Source organism: Lepus europaeus, chromosome 16 (assembly GCF_033115175.1).
Source record: "Lepus europaeus isolate LE1 chromosome 16, mLepTim1.pri, whole genome shotgun sequence".
Lineage (NCBI taxonomy): Eukaryota > Metazoa > Chordata > Mammalia > Lagomorpha > Leporidae > Lepus > Lepus europaeus.
The window spans coordinates 16,144,578-16,158,051 of NC_084842.1; the positions used below are offsets into that span (position 1 = coordinate 16,144,578).

The 13,474-nt window shown below is 37.7% G+C and overlaps 1 protein-coding gene across 2 annotated transcripts in view; it reads right to left on the reverse strand.

Annotated features, from left to right (window-relative positions):
* The window catches only part of DLC1 (DLC1 Rho GTPase activating protein), a 432,547-nt gene extending 420,444 nt beyond the window's left edge, over positions 1-12,103 (reverse strand). For both annotated transcript variants that reach the window (XM_062213382.1, XM_062213381.1), the window contains exon 1: positions 11,855-12,103. The gene's annotated coding sequence lies outside the window, so the exon portion shown is untranslated. The remainder of the gene's footprint in view (positions 1-11,854) is intronic.
* Between the last annotated feature and the right edge of the window lie 1,371 nt (positions 12,104-13,474).

Below are 13,474 nucleotides of genomic sequence, written 5' to 3' on the forward strand. Positions count from 1 at the left end.
AAGTCTCTGAATTCCATGCATAAGTCATTATAGTGTGGGAGGCTACGGAAAAGGGAAAAAACGCATTGATTCAGGCCAGAAAATTTCTGCTTTCATGGGCAAATTTGGGTTGTAATAGGGCGGTTCTGTTTTAGATGCTTTCTTTTCTTTATTTTTATCCAGTGTAGAAAAAGCAGGCTAACTTAAGAAATGCCAAGTGGTATTACTCTGTCATTCCTAAGCCACATTTATGTTTAAGTTGAGCCTGAATTCTGGCTTCATTTCTTTTACTAAGGAGAAATATAGTTTTATTAACTCCTTGGGACAGATTCCTCAAAAGTTTTTCCCTTAAGAGCCATGGCAGTATTAATTAACTTACTTCACTCATTTTTGACAAGTAATTATTCCCATCACACCAAAAGAAGATAGTTCAACAAGCTCTGAGATGACCTAACTGAAAAGAGAGATTGTAAATTAGATTCAACACATCATTACTTTTTCTATCCTCATTTTCTGATGTAAGTTCTTCAGACATTTCCAAATCATTCCTGTGAATGTATGCTGTCTTTATTTTTAAGACACAAAATTTTCTAATTATCATTATGGACATCACTCATCATTAATTTTGAGACCCCATCCCATATCCTGCGGTCTGATAGATTTTTTTTTTTTTTTGACAGCCAGAGTGGACAGTGAGAGAGAAAGAAAGACAGAGAGAGGTCTTCCTTTGCCGTTGGTTCACCCTCCAATGGCCACTGCGGCCGGCGCACCACGCTGATCCAAAGCCAGGAGCCAGGTGCTTCTCCTGGTCTCCCATGGGGTGCAGGGCTCAAGGACTTGGGCCATCCTCCACTGCACTCCTGGGCCATAGCAGAGAGCTGGCCTGGAAGAGGGGCAACCGGGACAGAATCCGGTGCCCCGACCGGGACTAGAACCTGGTGTGCCAGCGCCGCAGATGGAGAATTAGCCTCCTGAGCCGCGGCGCCGGCCCTGATAGATATATTTTTTAAAAATTCATTTCCACAAGATTTTCTAACTATACTTTTTATTTAAATTTCAATTGGTAAGATTTATAATTCCATGATTTAAAGGCTGAACAGAATATTAATCCATAGAAACATTAGATTATTCTCAATTGCATACTGGCCCAATATTCTAATTCATCTGAATCGGTTAGAATATGTCATGTAAGATAGAAGAGTCTTTGTAAAAGACCTGACTCTTGCTGTGAGTATTCCTCCAGGCTGCTTTATTTAAAATTACATTTCAAACTCCTGAGTACTTGTTTTGCAAATTTCTGTTAAATTTCTTTTGTAATCCTTTTCATGCAGTTTCATTCTGAATGAGCTCAGCTGCTGAGGATTTTCATGGAAGATCTGGAAAAGTATAGGTCATCCCAGGGTATTGATTTTATGAAGTGACTTTCCACAGTGATTTTTCATTTCTAAATGCAGGTGTTCAACACCACTGTATTAATGTTACAACAGATTATATGCACTTCTTAGTATGCAGAGATACTGGAAAATATTTGTGAAATGTACACCAAGGGGGGATCATCAGTTTTTTTCCCTCCCTCCCTTCCTTCCTTCCTTCCCTCCTTACCTCCTTCCCTCCTTCTCTCCCTTCCTCCCTTCCTCCCTCTCTCCTTCCCCCCCTTCCTCCTTCCTCCCTTCCTCCCTCCCTCCTTCTTGGCTTCCCTCTCTTTCCTCCCTGCCTATCAGTGAGTGGTTTTGGAACTGGTATATACATCAATCAGAGCATCCCAGAGGTGGAAATCCCTGAATTAGGGTCTCTGTGTTAAATATCCTGCATCAGCAACATTCAAGTTAAATGGGATTTGAGGTAGAGTTCCCCATGAGATGGAAGTAGTTTTTCTTTATTTCTGGCTTTAGACTCTTAATATTCTGGAATCACTTCTTTGGGAAAGATAGCAGAGGCAATAATAAACTCAAGAGAGTTACTTACAACTTGAAAACTTATTAACTATTTTGGAGAGGAAACACACTTTTCAAGAACATTTCAGAGAAAATTGAGAGGAATTTTTCAAAGAAAATAAATTTCAGAAAATGTCCCAGGATTGAATGACCAGATTTTTTAATGAAAAAGAACCTATGGAGTATGTAGTAGTACAAGAAAGAAAAATAAATCACATCAAGCAACACCATTATCAAATTTCAGAACTTAAGAGGCAAGGAAATGATCCTGAATGTTACCAGAAAAAAAAGGAGGAACTGTCAAACAGAATGGCATCACATTTCTTAACAGTGACAGTGGAAGTAAGATGTTGATCAAAAATGCCTCAAAGTTCTTATGGGAAATTATGTCTAACTTAAAATAATATCAATAGCTAAGATATAGAATCAGCTGCAATGTCCATCAACTGATAACTGGATAAAGAAAATGTGGGATACATACACCATGGAATACTACTCAGCCATAAAAAATAATGAAGTCCTGTCTTTTGCAACAAAATGGATACATCTGGAAACCATTATGCTTAAATAAGCCAGTCCCAAAAAGACAAATATCACATGCTTTCTCTTATATGTGGCAGCTAATATAGAATTTAAAAATGTATGGGAATGAAATGGACACTTTGTGATAGAGTTGCTGTTTTTAGCCCTTGTCTACACTCCTGTGGAACTGTGATCTCCCTACTTGTTACTCATGGATTATTATGATTAGTAGTGAATTAAGCCTGTGAATAAGAGGGGATTAAAATTATATCCTAGCAAAAACTGATGAACAGAGGAGGGGGAGGGAGGGAAACTGAGGTGAAGCAGGGTCATAAGGGAAATATTATTGTTTTCTTGGAACTGTACCTATGGAATGCATAAAATCTGTTTTCTTTGTATTAATTAAAAATTAAAGTCATGTGTGTATGTACAAGAATTACATGTAAGTATATATACAATTTTGTTTTTCTGACTCTCAAAGTTATTGGAAACATAATTCCATTCAAATGAGAGAATGAAAGACTAAATGAACTAAATGAGAAAGACATGAAAATAAGGAAGCCAGGAATTCAACACAAATGACCAGGGACCAGAATTTCTAGGATGATATTTGGGTAGCAGATTAGTGGGTGATCATTCCACATAAATCCTAAAGTTCTCTATGAGTGATATCTCTAAGGGATAAAAATGTAAATATAGATTATACAAATATATGCTATTCCACTGAGAGAAATTTTATGGTAAATTTGTAAAATTTAGATGGAAGAATTAGTAATAGTTATATAGAAAACCCAGGAAATCAATGATCAAATCCAGGAAAAACAGTTTTATAAGAAAAGAGATATAGCCGGCGCCGCAGCTCACTAGGCTAATCCTCCGCCTTGCGGCGCCGGCACACCGGGTTCTAGTCCCGGTCAGGGCACCGGATTCTGTCCCGGTTGCCCTTCTTCCAGGCCAGCTCTCTGCTGTGGTCAGGGAGGGCAGTGGAGGATGGCCCAAGTGCTTGGGTCCTGCACCCCATGGGAGACCAGGATAAGCCCCTGGCTCGTGCCATTGGATCAGCGCGGTGCGCCGGCCGCAGCGCGCCAACCACGGCGGCCATTGGAGGGTGAACCAACAGCAAAAGGAAGACCTTTCTCTCTGTCTCTCTCTCTCACTGTCCACTCTGCCTGTCAAAAAAAAAGAAAAAAGAAAAAAGAAAAAGAAAAGAGATATAATCACAGTATACTACCTGGCTAAGATGTGAAATTTTTTATGCTTTCTAAATAATACAGTTAATTCAGACTTAAGCAAATTTATGAAACAGGTATTTTTACAGCATAGGGTTTTGTGCTGGGTGGGTCCAGGGATGGCAGGTTGAATAGTTTCAGAGGTCTAGCTCCTCATTTTGGGTAGTTGGAAGTTAATATATAATGTTGAAACTATAATCTAATACCATAATATTATTTAGAAGTATGGAAGTTAAGTATCAGAAAATTAGCTGAAAATAATTTGTTATGATTTTGTGTGTATTCTTAAAATAGAAAAAAAAGCCTTAAGTCTGAATCCCAGAAATCACATTAAGTAGTAGTAAATGTAATTAATATAATACAGGGGATTATATTACAATGTAATTAATATATTCCAGGGAAATAATTTTAAGACTGAGCTGAGAGGCCAGCATTGTGGCACAATGGGGTTAACACTGCCACTTGGGACACTGTCATCCATATCAGAGTGTCAGTTCGAGCCTCAGCTACTCCACTTCTGATCCAGCTTCCTGCTAATGTGCCTAATAAGTCAGCAAGAAGATGGTTCAAGTACGTGGGCCCCCACCACTCATGGGAGACCCAGATGGAGTTCCTGATTCCTGGCTTTGACGTTGCCCAGACCTGGCTTTTGTAGGCATTTGAGGAGTGAATCATCAGTTGGAAGATTTTTCCTCTCTGTATTTCTCTGTCTCTCTCTCTAGTTGCTCTTTCAAATAAATAAATAAATCTTTTAAAATAATGGAAGATTGATTTGAGCACAAATATGACTGTAGGTCCTCTACAATATACTTGATGATACCAAACTATTACTATTGCCCCTTCTCCACTCATCACACCACCCTCTCACCATTACAGAGAGATCAGCATCATATCTTTAGCAAAGTAAAGATGTCAGTTTGGATATTTAGCTTGGGTCATCAATATCAGATCAGTTTTCTGGAGCTTTTTGGGTGTTTCCTTCTCCAAAACCTTTCTGGGAATTCCAGAAATCCAAGATAAGTATTCTTGATAGTCCTCCTAGCCAGTCTTTCTAAAATGTCTGAACAGAAGTCTACAGCACAAAGCACATGTCCCCAGACACATGTTGAAATGGACAACTGGAATAGACAAGCAACAACTAGATACACACATTACTGCAGCCTAATGTGTGCACCCATTAGTTAGAGGGCAGAATCATTACAAGAGCCATTTGTGGAAGCCAAAATGAAAATCATTTTATTGATGAATGTATCAAAAGAATAAAGTAGCAAATGAAAATGTACACATTTGGGCTTATTCCTACTGACACTCAACTCAATGATTAAATGTAGAGAAACACTGTTCATTGTCCAACTGAAGTGACTCACGTAAGGTGCTTAGGAGGAGGAAGAAAGCCTAGGGAAATATTATTTTTCTTATCTATAAACAAATAACAAAAATAACACATTTTCGAAAAGCATTGCTTTGAGTGTAATTAAGACAGTCAACCTTTAGCAAAACACAACTAGTGTTTTTTCTTTAAAATACTCATGCCATCTAATCCAAATTCAAAAGGAGTAAGAATTAGGCAACAGGAAACAGAAATCTTTAATAACACGATGCAAGAATTTAGATCCCTATGATTTCATGTGGATTTCCTGTATTTAGTAGCAATCTGTCTTTTATTCTGTCGCAAAAATCATTATCCATCTACTTTTAAACACTTTGTCTAGTGTTGGAATCTACTCATTATGGTTCATGAATTGTTAGTGGAAAACATGAACTCCTGTTAAGATTCTTCATTGGTAAATTGCTTAAGGAAATTAAAATATTATTTATAAAATAGCTTCCATGTCTTTAAGCTGTCTGGAAATCATCAAAAACTCTGGTAAATTACAAAACAAGCCATCTATAATAAAGTGAGTCAGTGGGTTAAGTTAATATATCACTTTTTTCTGAGAGACACATCAAGGTTCCATAATTTTTTATCTTTACACAAAAAATGAAGTAGGCACCTAACTCAAAAATGTTTATTTAAAGTTAATGTATTTTATGTACATCTTAGAGTTTTAACTGAGCTTGGAAAGCTTTTTCTCATTCTTAGTTCTCAGAATTACTCCAGGAATGAGGCAAATTTGAAAATTAGCTCTTTCAATCTGCTAAAAGTCTGCACATCAGAAAAGAGCAGGAAGTTGCAAAATTGTAAGCTATTATTTCAGTGGTGCCCTATTTTTACTTCTAGGTTCCTACTATTTAATGTAGCTTCCAGTAGGATCTAATTTTCTTACAGGGAGGAGCCTAGATACTGGCAGTGTTTGACTTACCACCCACTTCATAGGTCAGGTCTGCCAGCCTCGCAGATTCTCTTACGTTTTCTTAAGCAACCCGTGTGTCACTTGAGGAAACCTTGGAACATTCATGATATGTTCCTTCTGTTACTAAAATCTTTATGGGGATATTTGATTTCCAAGGATCCCTGAATTAACATAGCCACGAGGGACAGTATTGCCTCATGAAAGCAGTAATTTCTAAACATCTGCATTTTCTTTGGGTTTCCAAGTTTTTTTTTTTTTTTTTTTTTTAAATATACAATCTTCTCAATAGAAATTTTTTTCTGTGCAAAGCACATGGGGTGTTTGGAATTGCAGTGTAAGTCAGATGAGTTGTGCAAATAAATTAATAAGTAATGACTGACATTGGTCTTTCTTCCTTTTTCTTTCATTCCTTTTCTTCCTTCCTTCCTTCCTTCCTTCCTTCCTTCCTTCCTCCCTCCCTCCCTCCCTCCCTGCCTGCCTCCTTCACTCCCTTCCTTTCTTCCTCTCTTCTTTTTCTTCCTTCCTTCCTTCCCCTCTTCCCCTTCCCTTCCCTTTCTTCTTTGTTTTTTTCTTTCACCATGCATCTCTTTTCAGCACAATCCCTTATACACAAAGAAAAGTATTGCTTTCTCTCTGAACTTGTAAACTTGTTTTATTTGACATTTTTCATGCAATGGGAAGTAGTTTAAAGTTAAATTTGATATTAAAGGTTTGGGGTTTGCTCCCCTCCTTTTGATGGCAAAGCAGGTTTGCCTCATTATAAAAAGATACTCTGCTCAATGAGGGACATGTATTATAACACTTTATCATCATCATAGTGAGATGTGACTTTGCTTTAAGTGGACCATCTATTTTTAGCTTTGTTATCATTTCTAGGAACAGTCTAACCATAGACACAGTAATCATGAAGGGTAAACAGGAGATACAGCCACATTAACACAGGTGCTGTGATAGCAAGGTGACAACTGTGAATCATTCCATAAGCACAACTTTCACTGAAATCAAGAATAAAAAAATTATTGAGAACTTAACTACTTCTGTTAACTCAGTATCATTCAGAGCTCAGTATTTCTGATATCAACTTTTGTCTCCTGTGCTTTATATCTGTAATTCATCTTATTTTGTCATCTACCTCCATACATTTGGAATTGTTTTTATCACAGGGTACTTTTTTGTATTACCTAAATAGTATTCATGCATTAGGAACTTTTGAAGATCACGACAATAGTAATAGTGAAGAAGGCTTCCATTTATTAACCATTTCTTATGGGCTAGGTACTGTGTTTAGTGTGTTACTTATACTATCTCCTTTATTAATATACTCAGAAATACCCTCTACGAGAAGTACTATCATGGTGCTGTTTTTACAGGAAGTAATTTTGGCAGAATTTAACAACTAGCTCAATGTCAAACATCTATTGCTGGGCAGGGATTATCAGCTCCTTTGTTTTGTGAAATCAAGATTTCTGTTAAATAACCCTGTTTTTTATGCTGATTTGAGTTTTGATTTTTTTTTCACATCTAGAACTAGAATACAAAAAAATGTTGGCCGGCACCGTGGCTCAATAGGCTAATCCTCCGCCTTGCGGTGCTGGCACACCGGGTTCTAGTCCCTGTCGGGGCGCCAGATTCTGTCCTGGTTGCCCCTCTTCCAGGCCAGCTCTCTGCTATGGCCAGGGAGTGCAGTGGAGGATGGCCCAAGTGCTTGGGCCCTGCACCCCATGGGAGACCAGGAGAAGCACCTGGTTTCTGCCTTCGGATCAGCACGGTGTGCCGGCCACAGCGTGCTGGCCACGGCGGCCATTGGAGGGTGAACCAACAGCAAAGGAAGACCTTTCTCTCTGTCTCTCTCTCTCTCTCACTGTTCACTCTGCCTGTCAAAAAATAAAAAATAAAAAAATAAAAAAAATGTTGAGGGGAAAATAATGAGTTAACACAGTAATGAGCCAATAACATATGCAGTCCTTGACACATTGCAAACACTCACTAGATGCTAAGTGATGATGATGATGATGATGATGACAGTGTCGATATAAAGGCAATGATTCAATTAGTTTTTCAGTGATCTTAGCTACAGAATCTATGGCTGAGTTTGAGCCAGAACTCTCCCTCACATACCCGTATTAGTTCAATATAGACAAGTCATTAGACAAAAATGTGAAGTACCACGAATCAAATCAGAGCATCAAGTTGCAAAGCTGAAATCAGGGCTAGTTTTCTGACTGCCATAATTTGTTCAGTACTCCACCCAATTTATATTGTGGAAAGTGTTCTCCTCTCACTGGTCTTAGACAACTCTTAGTTTCAAACTGTATTTGGAGAATCATGATTTTGATTCCTAATGAATTCATAATGTTATCTAATGAGAGGGTTGTTAATCTCTGGCCTCAGGCTTTGATACCTCTTGTCAACCACATATTTTCCTTCACTTTTAAACATTATTATTCTACCCTGGAAAACAGGAAAATCCAACTCCCAACATATTAGCACACTTCAATCCTGGCTTTTCTTTCTTTTTCCCCTCCCTCTCATCATTCCACAAACTTTATTGACCAACAAGTGTTGACAATTCCTGACATGGTAGACATTTTGCTAATTGCTGGAAACAATAACAAACAGTACTTCAATTTCTGAGCTTATCTTTGACCTTCATACTCCCTCTCTGTTTCATTTCCATTCATAGGACTGATTTTTTTGTTCTTTTTTTTAAAAGCTTTTATTTAGTAAATATAATTTTCCAAAGTACAGTTTGTGGATTACAATGGCTTTTTCCCCCTCATAACTTCCCTCCCACCCGTACCCCTCCCATCTCCCGCTCCCTCTCCCATTCCATTCACATCAAGATTCATTTTCAATTATCTTTACATACAGAAGATCGATTTAATATATATTAAGTAAAGATTTCATCAGTTTGCACCCACACAGAACATAAAGTATAAAATACTGTTTCAGTACTAGTTATAGCATTAATTCACATTGGACAACACATTAAGGACAGAGATCCCACATGAGGAGTAAGTACACGGTGACTCCTGTTGTTGACTTAACAATTTGACACTCTTGTTTATGGCATCAGAAATCTCCCTAGGCTCCAGTCATGAGTTTCCAAGGCTATGGAAGCCCTCTGAGCTCGCTGACTTCGATCTTATTTAGACAAGGCCATAGTCAAAGTGGAAGTTCTCTCCTCCCTTCAGAGAAAGGTACCTCCTCCTTTGATGATTTTGTCTTTTGATTATTTGAATTGTTTGGTTAAACATCTTGTTACTTCAGACCAAGGCAAAACAACTGACTCACACAAACAAATAGCTCCACTTGGGATTTTTTTTCCTACCCATATCTCAATTAATTACCAAGTTCACATGTGTGATTGTTCACACTGCCTTTCAGGTTTTGGCATCTGCTTCCCTGTTTAATCTTTTCAACTTCACTTACATATTCTATAAACCACTAAATCAAAACTACTAATCTCTTTTTAGAACTAGATCTCCAAGTTTACACTTCAACTTTATTCTGCTTAACTTCCTTTAAAACTAAGTCCATGTATCTCTAAAAAACACATAGAACTTGAAATAGGCAACAGCAGTAAAGATTTAGATTAGATAAATGAAAGATCTGGATGTATGACACTCTTAAATCAATTCCAATGGGGGGTTTCAAAATCACTGCTGAAAGTGATGGTTTGGGATAGTTTCATTATTATCTATTTGAATAAAAGGACATGCATTAGACAAACTCTTTTCTAGGCCTACTTTTAGAAGAAACATCAGTTTAAAATTTATATAATTATTAGCATATGGGTTGATTTTCTTGGCATAAACATGAAATGTTACCAATCACAAAATAAGTTACTTCTTATAAAGTGTTTGTTGAAGCCATATTAAATCTTCACCAGAAAACTTTTGCATTTGAGAAAATGGCATCATTTAACAAATTTGATTCTTCTTTTAAAATCACATTTTCTCATTAATAGCACTGGTGACAATTTTAATTTTTTTAAAGAACGCCAATTTTTTTCCTGCAAAGTAACTTTCTGTAGGACGTGTTCATACTTTCTTTTTTAAGATGTATTTATTTGTTTGAAAGTCAGAGTTACGGGGGCAGAAGATACATAAAGAGAGGTCCTCCATCTGCTGGTTGGCTCACCAAATGGCTGCAACGGCCAGGACTGGGCCAGGCTGAAGCCAGGAGCTTCATCCGGGTCTCCCATGTGGGTCAGGGGCCGAAGCACTTCACCTTCCGCTGCTTTCCCAGGCATATTAGCTGGGATCTGGATAGGAAGTGGAACAGCCAGCCCTTGAATCAGAGCCCATATGGGATGCTGGCATTGTAGGTGGCAGCTTAACCCATCATCCTAACAATGCTGGTCCTGGACATGTTCAAATTTCACCGTGAATAATTTGCATTTGAGAGCAAGATGAAATGCTATAAAGATATCTCAGGTATGAATCAGGTGCTGTGATTCCAATGTCATCTCCCCTGGCCAGCAGCATGACCTTGGACAGGTCACCTTTGAGTGCCATTTCTCAGCTTCCTTGTTGCCAAGGACAGTGTCGGAAGAAGTGATCTCTTACTTTCTTTCCACCCCTGAGACTCTGTTCATAATTGAGTAAGTTAGTACTTTATCTTTAACATGCTTTAAAAAATAAATATTCTTTTCCTCATATTTAAAAAGTTTTAACACAACTTAAATTTCAGATGAATAGTTAAAATTTATCAACAGAAGTTATTATCTCATAGAACTTAATGCTAATGGTCTGTGTGTACTATAGGAAAGCTTATGAAGAATGCACTTGATTTCTCATTGTCTAACTGTCAAAATAGTTTTCATTTTTCGGTTTCTGTATTTTATATTCATTTAATAGGTTTGGAAACAGCCACAAATATTTGCTCCCTTTACATCTCATTTCATGTTATTTTGATTAAATAATGAATTTCATTTTAAGTATTAAAATATAACTTAAGTTGTGCATTATAAGTCCAAGCTGTTTCAGTCATCATTAAATTTCTCACCAGCTATTTTGCACATTGAAACATTTAAGATATCTTAAGAAGACTGTAGTCTAGTGGAAAGGTGATTTTATGATTACATGAAGTGTAGACACATAATTAGTTTTCACATGATTGTGGTGATTTCTGGCTGTCTTAAAATAGCAATAATGAGTGTCACTCTCATTGAGATTTGATTCAATTATTCAAAATATTTGCATAAAATAGGACCTAAATAGTTAGTCTAGAAAAATTAACATAAATGAATCCAATTCTAATGTTTAAAATTCTGAAACTCATATTAAGTATTAGGGAAGAAATCATTTCTGAAATTTCATGTTTACTTTCTTTTAAATGAAACTTCTAAGCTGTACACTACCAGCTTGATGTGTGATTGAAACTGATTTAAGCAAAAATTATGGTATTCAAACTTCCTGCTGTCAAATAAGACACAAAATATTTTGCAGATTCATTATTAAGAAAGAGTCACTCTAATGCTGTTTACTCTCCTTGTTGGCCAAAGAAGTGTAGGGATGGGGAAATAATTCATTTACACTTCACATACTTATGCGTGAAAAAAAAATGTATTTGCTTCATTTTATATCATGTAGTAGAAAAACAGGTCTTAGAGACTGATGAATAAATAAGTTAAGGTTAAAAGAGATCAACATAAAATCATACTTTATGGAAAACTGAGTAAATCCTATAGGGAGCCTATTTTAGAATTTATACTGCTAGAGAACTTAAGTCACAGTTTTCTACTTACTAAACATTTTCCACCTCAAATCTCATGGCTTAGCAGTAAAACCTAGGAAGGCTCCAATTCGGTGCAAGATGCTAACATTTAACTCAGTGTTTCTGTCTCTTCAAAGATTACCTCAAAGCAGAAAGATAGTCCAGAGTGTCTTACCTAGACAACGGGGAGCTGTAACACCAAGGCGTGACACTGTTCAACACTCAGGCTAGGAAAGAAGTCCGTCTCCGAGAGTTTCTCCAAAATATAAGTTCACATTTCGTGGTTGAGATCATGGCTCTATTCTAAGCAGTTGCACGCAGTGTGTGATTCTAACAAAAACACCCTCCGCAGCTGGAGGGAGCCTTAGCTAAAGCAGGATCCTGTCAAGGCGTTCCTGGTGACTTCTGTCTACTAAATTCAGACTGATGTTTTGCGAAAGGGGCCTCCACAACCAGGCCCAGATTGCCTGGAAAGTATTTCCTGCCTCTGAGGAGTGTGCATGTGAGAAAGACTGCATGAGGGAGGGAGGGGGCAGAGCAGAGCCGCCTGGGCGTTTTAGGAGTTCTGATTTTACGCAGAACTGAAATGAGTTTGTCAAAGCTCTTGAGGTGATTAGCTGGAGAGTCATAAAGTCCTACAGGTTTTTCTATCCCGTACTGCTTATGAGAAACACACACACACACACACACAGAGAGAGAGAGAGAGAGAGAGAGAGAGAGAGAGAAGGAAAACAGTGCTGTGCCTGTCTACAACCTTTCCACTATATTAAATGTATATCCACAGTTTAGTCAAAATACTCTTGTTAGCTCTCGTCTAAAAAGATCTTTCAAGAGAGCAGGGTGAATGGAGAGTTTTTAATGGCACAATTCTTCCACGTTTTTAAGATCTTTCTGTCACGTCCTTTAAAGTTTTCAGTGCTGCAATATTACATTCTGTGCCCAAGAAAATCTGCATATAAAATCCCAAGAATTCAGTAAATATAATATTTTTTTCAAGACCTCTGCAAATCCAACTATCTTTCACAGAATTCAAGTAGTTTGGGTTATGACATATGCGGCGTTACCTCTGGTCAGAATCCTCCAGTCACACAAATCCAGGGCTGGAAAAGCAGAAGGCAGACTCCATCTTGATCATATTAGAGTCTTGCTGACATTGAACACTTGCAACTGCTTCCATCTAGTGCAACACAGTCCCTGAATAATTTCTCCAAAGCAACTCACAGTGTCTGCATCCTGCATCCGACACGAATTTTGTGAACTCTCATCTGTTTATCTTTTCTGCTTTCTTGTGCCTCCACTGAAGGACTTCCTCTTAGCTGCTCCAGCCTGGGAACTTGGACTACCATTTGGTTTTGATTAAAACCAGACAGCTAACTCTGGAGAATTTAGGGAATAAGCTAATGGAAACTGCAAGTATGGCTTTAATTAGTGCATCAATTAATAATAGATGTTAGCTTCCCTTTATAATAAGATGTCACAAATACAAATGCAGAGGAAGGGTGAGTCATTTCAGGAAAGAGGTTACACTGATTCTCATTCCTTTATGATGCAGAATTCTCCTTAGGGAAAGTGGAAAGAAAGAAGAGGGATGTGGCCTTGGGATATCCAGGTTATGGGGAGGCCAGTGGAGTGGCCTCATTGTTTATACCAGAGAAGCAGGAAACAGCATCTCTGAGTTTAATTATCTTGTATGGTTGAAATTGCTCAGCAATGCCTCCCTTTACTTTATTTACAATCCATGAGTTCTACTGCTCTTCTGACATAGCATTTTTCTCAGCAATTAGTGATCAAATTA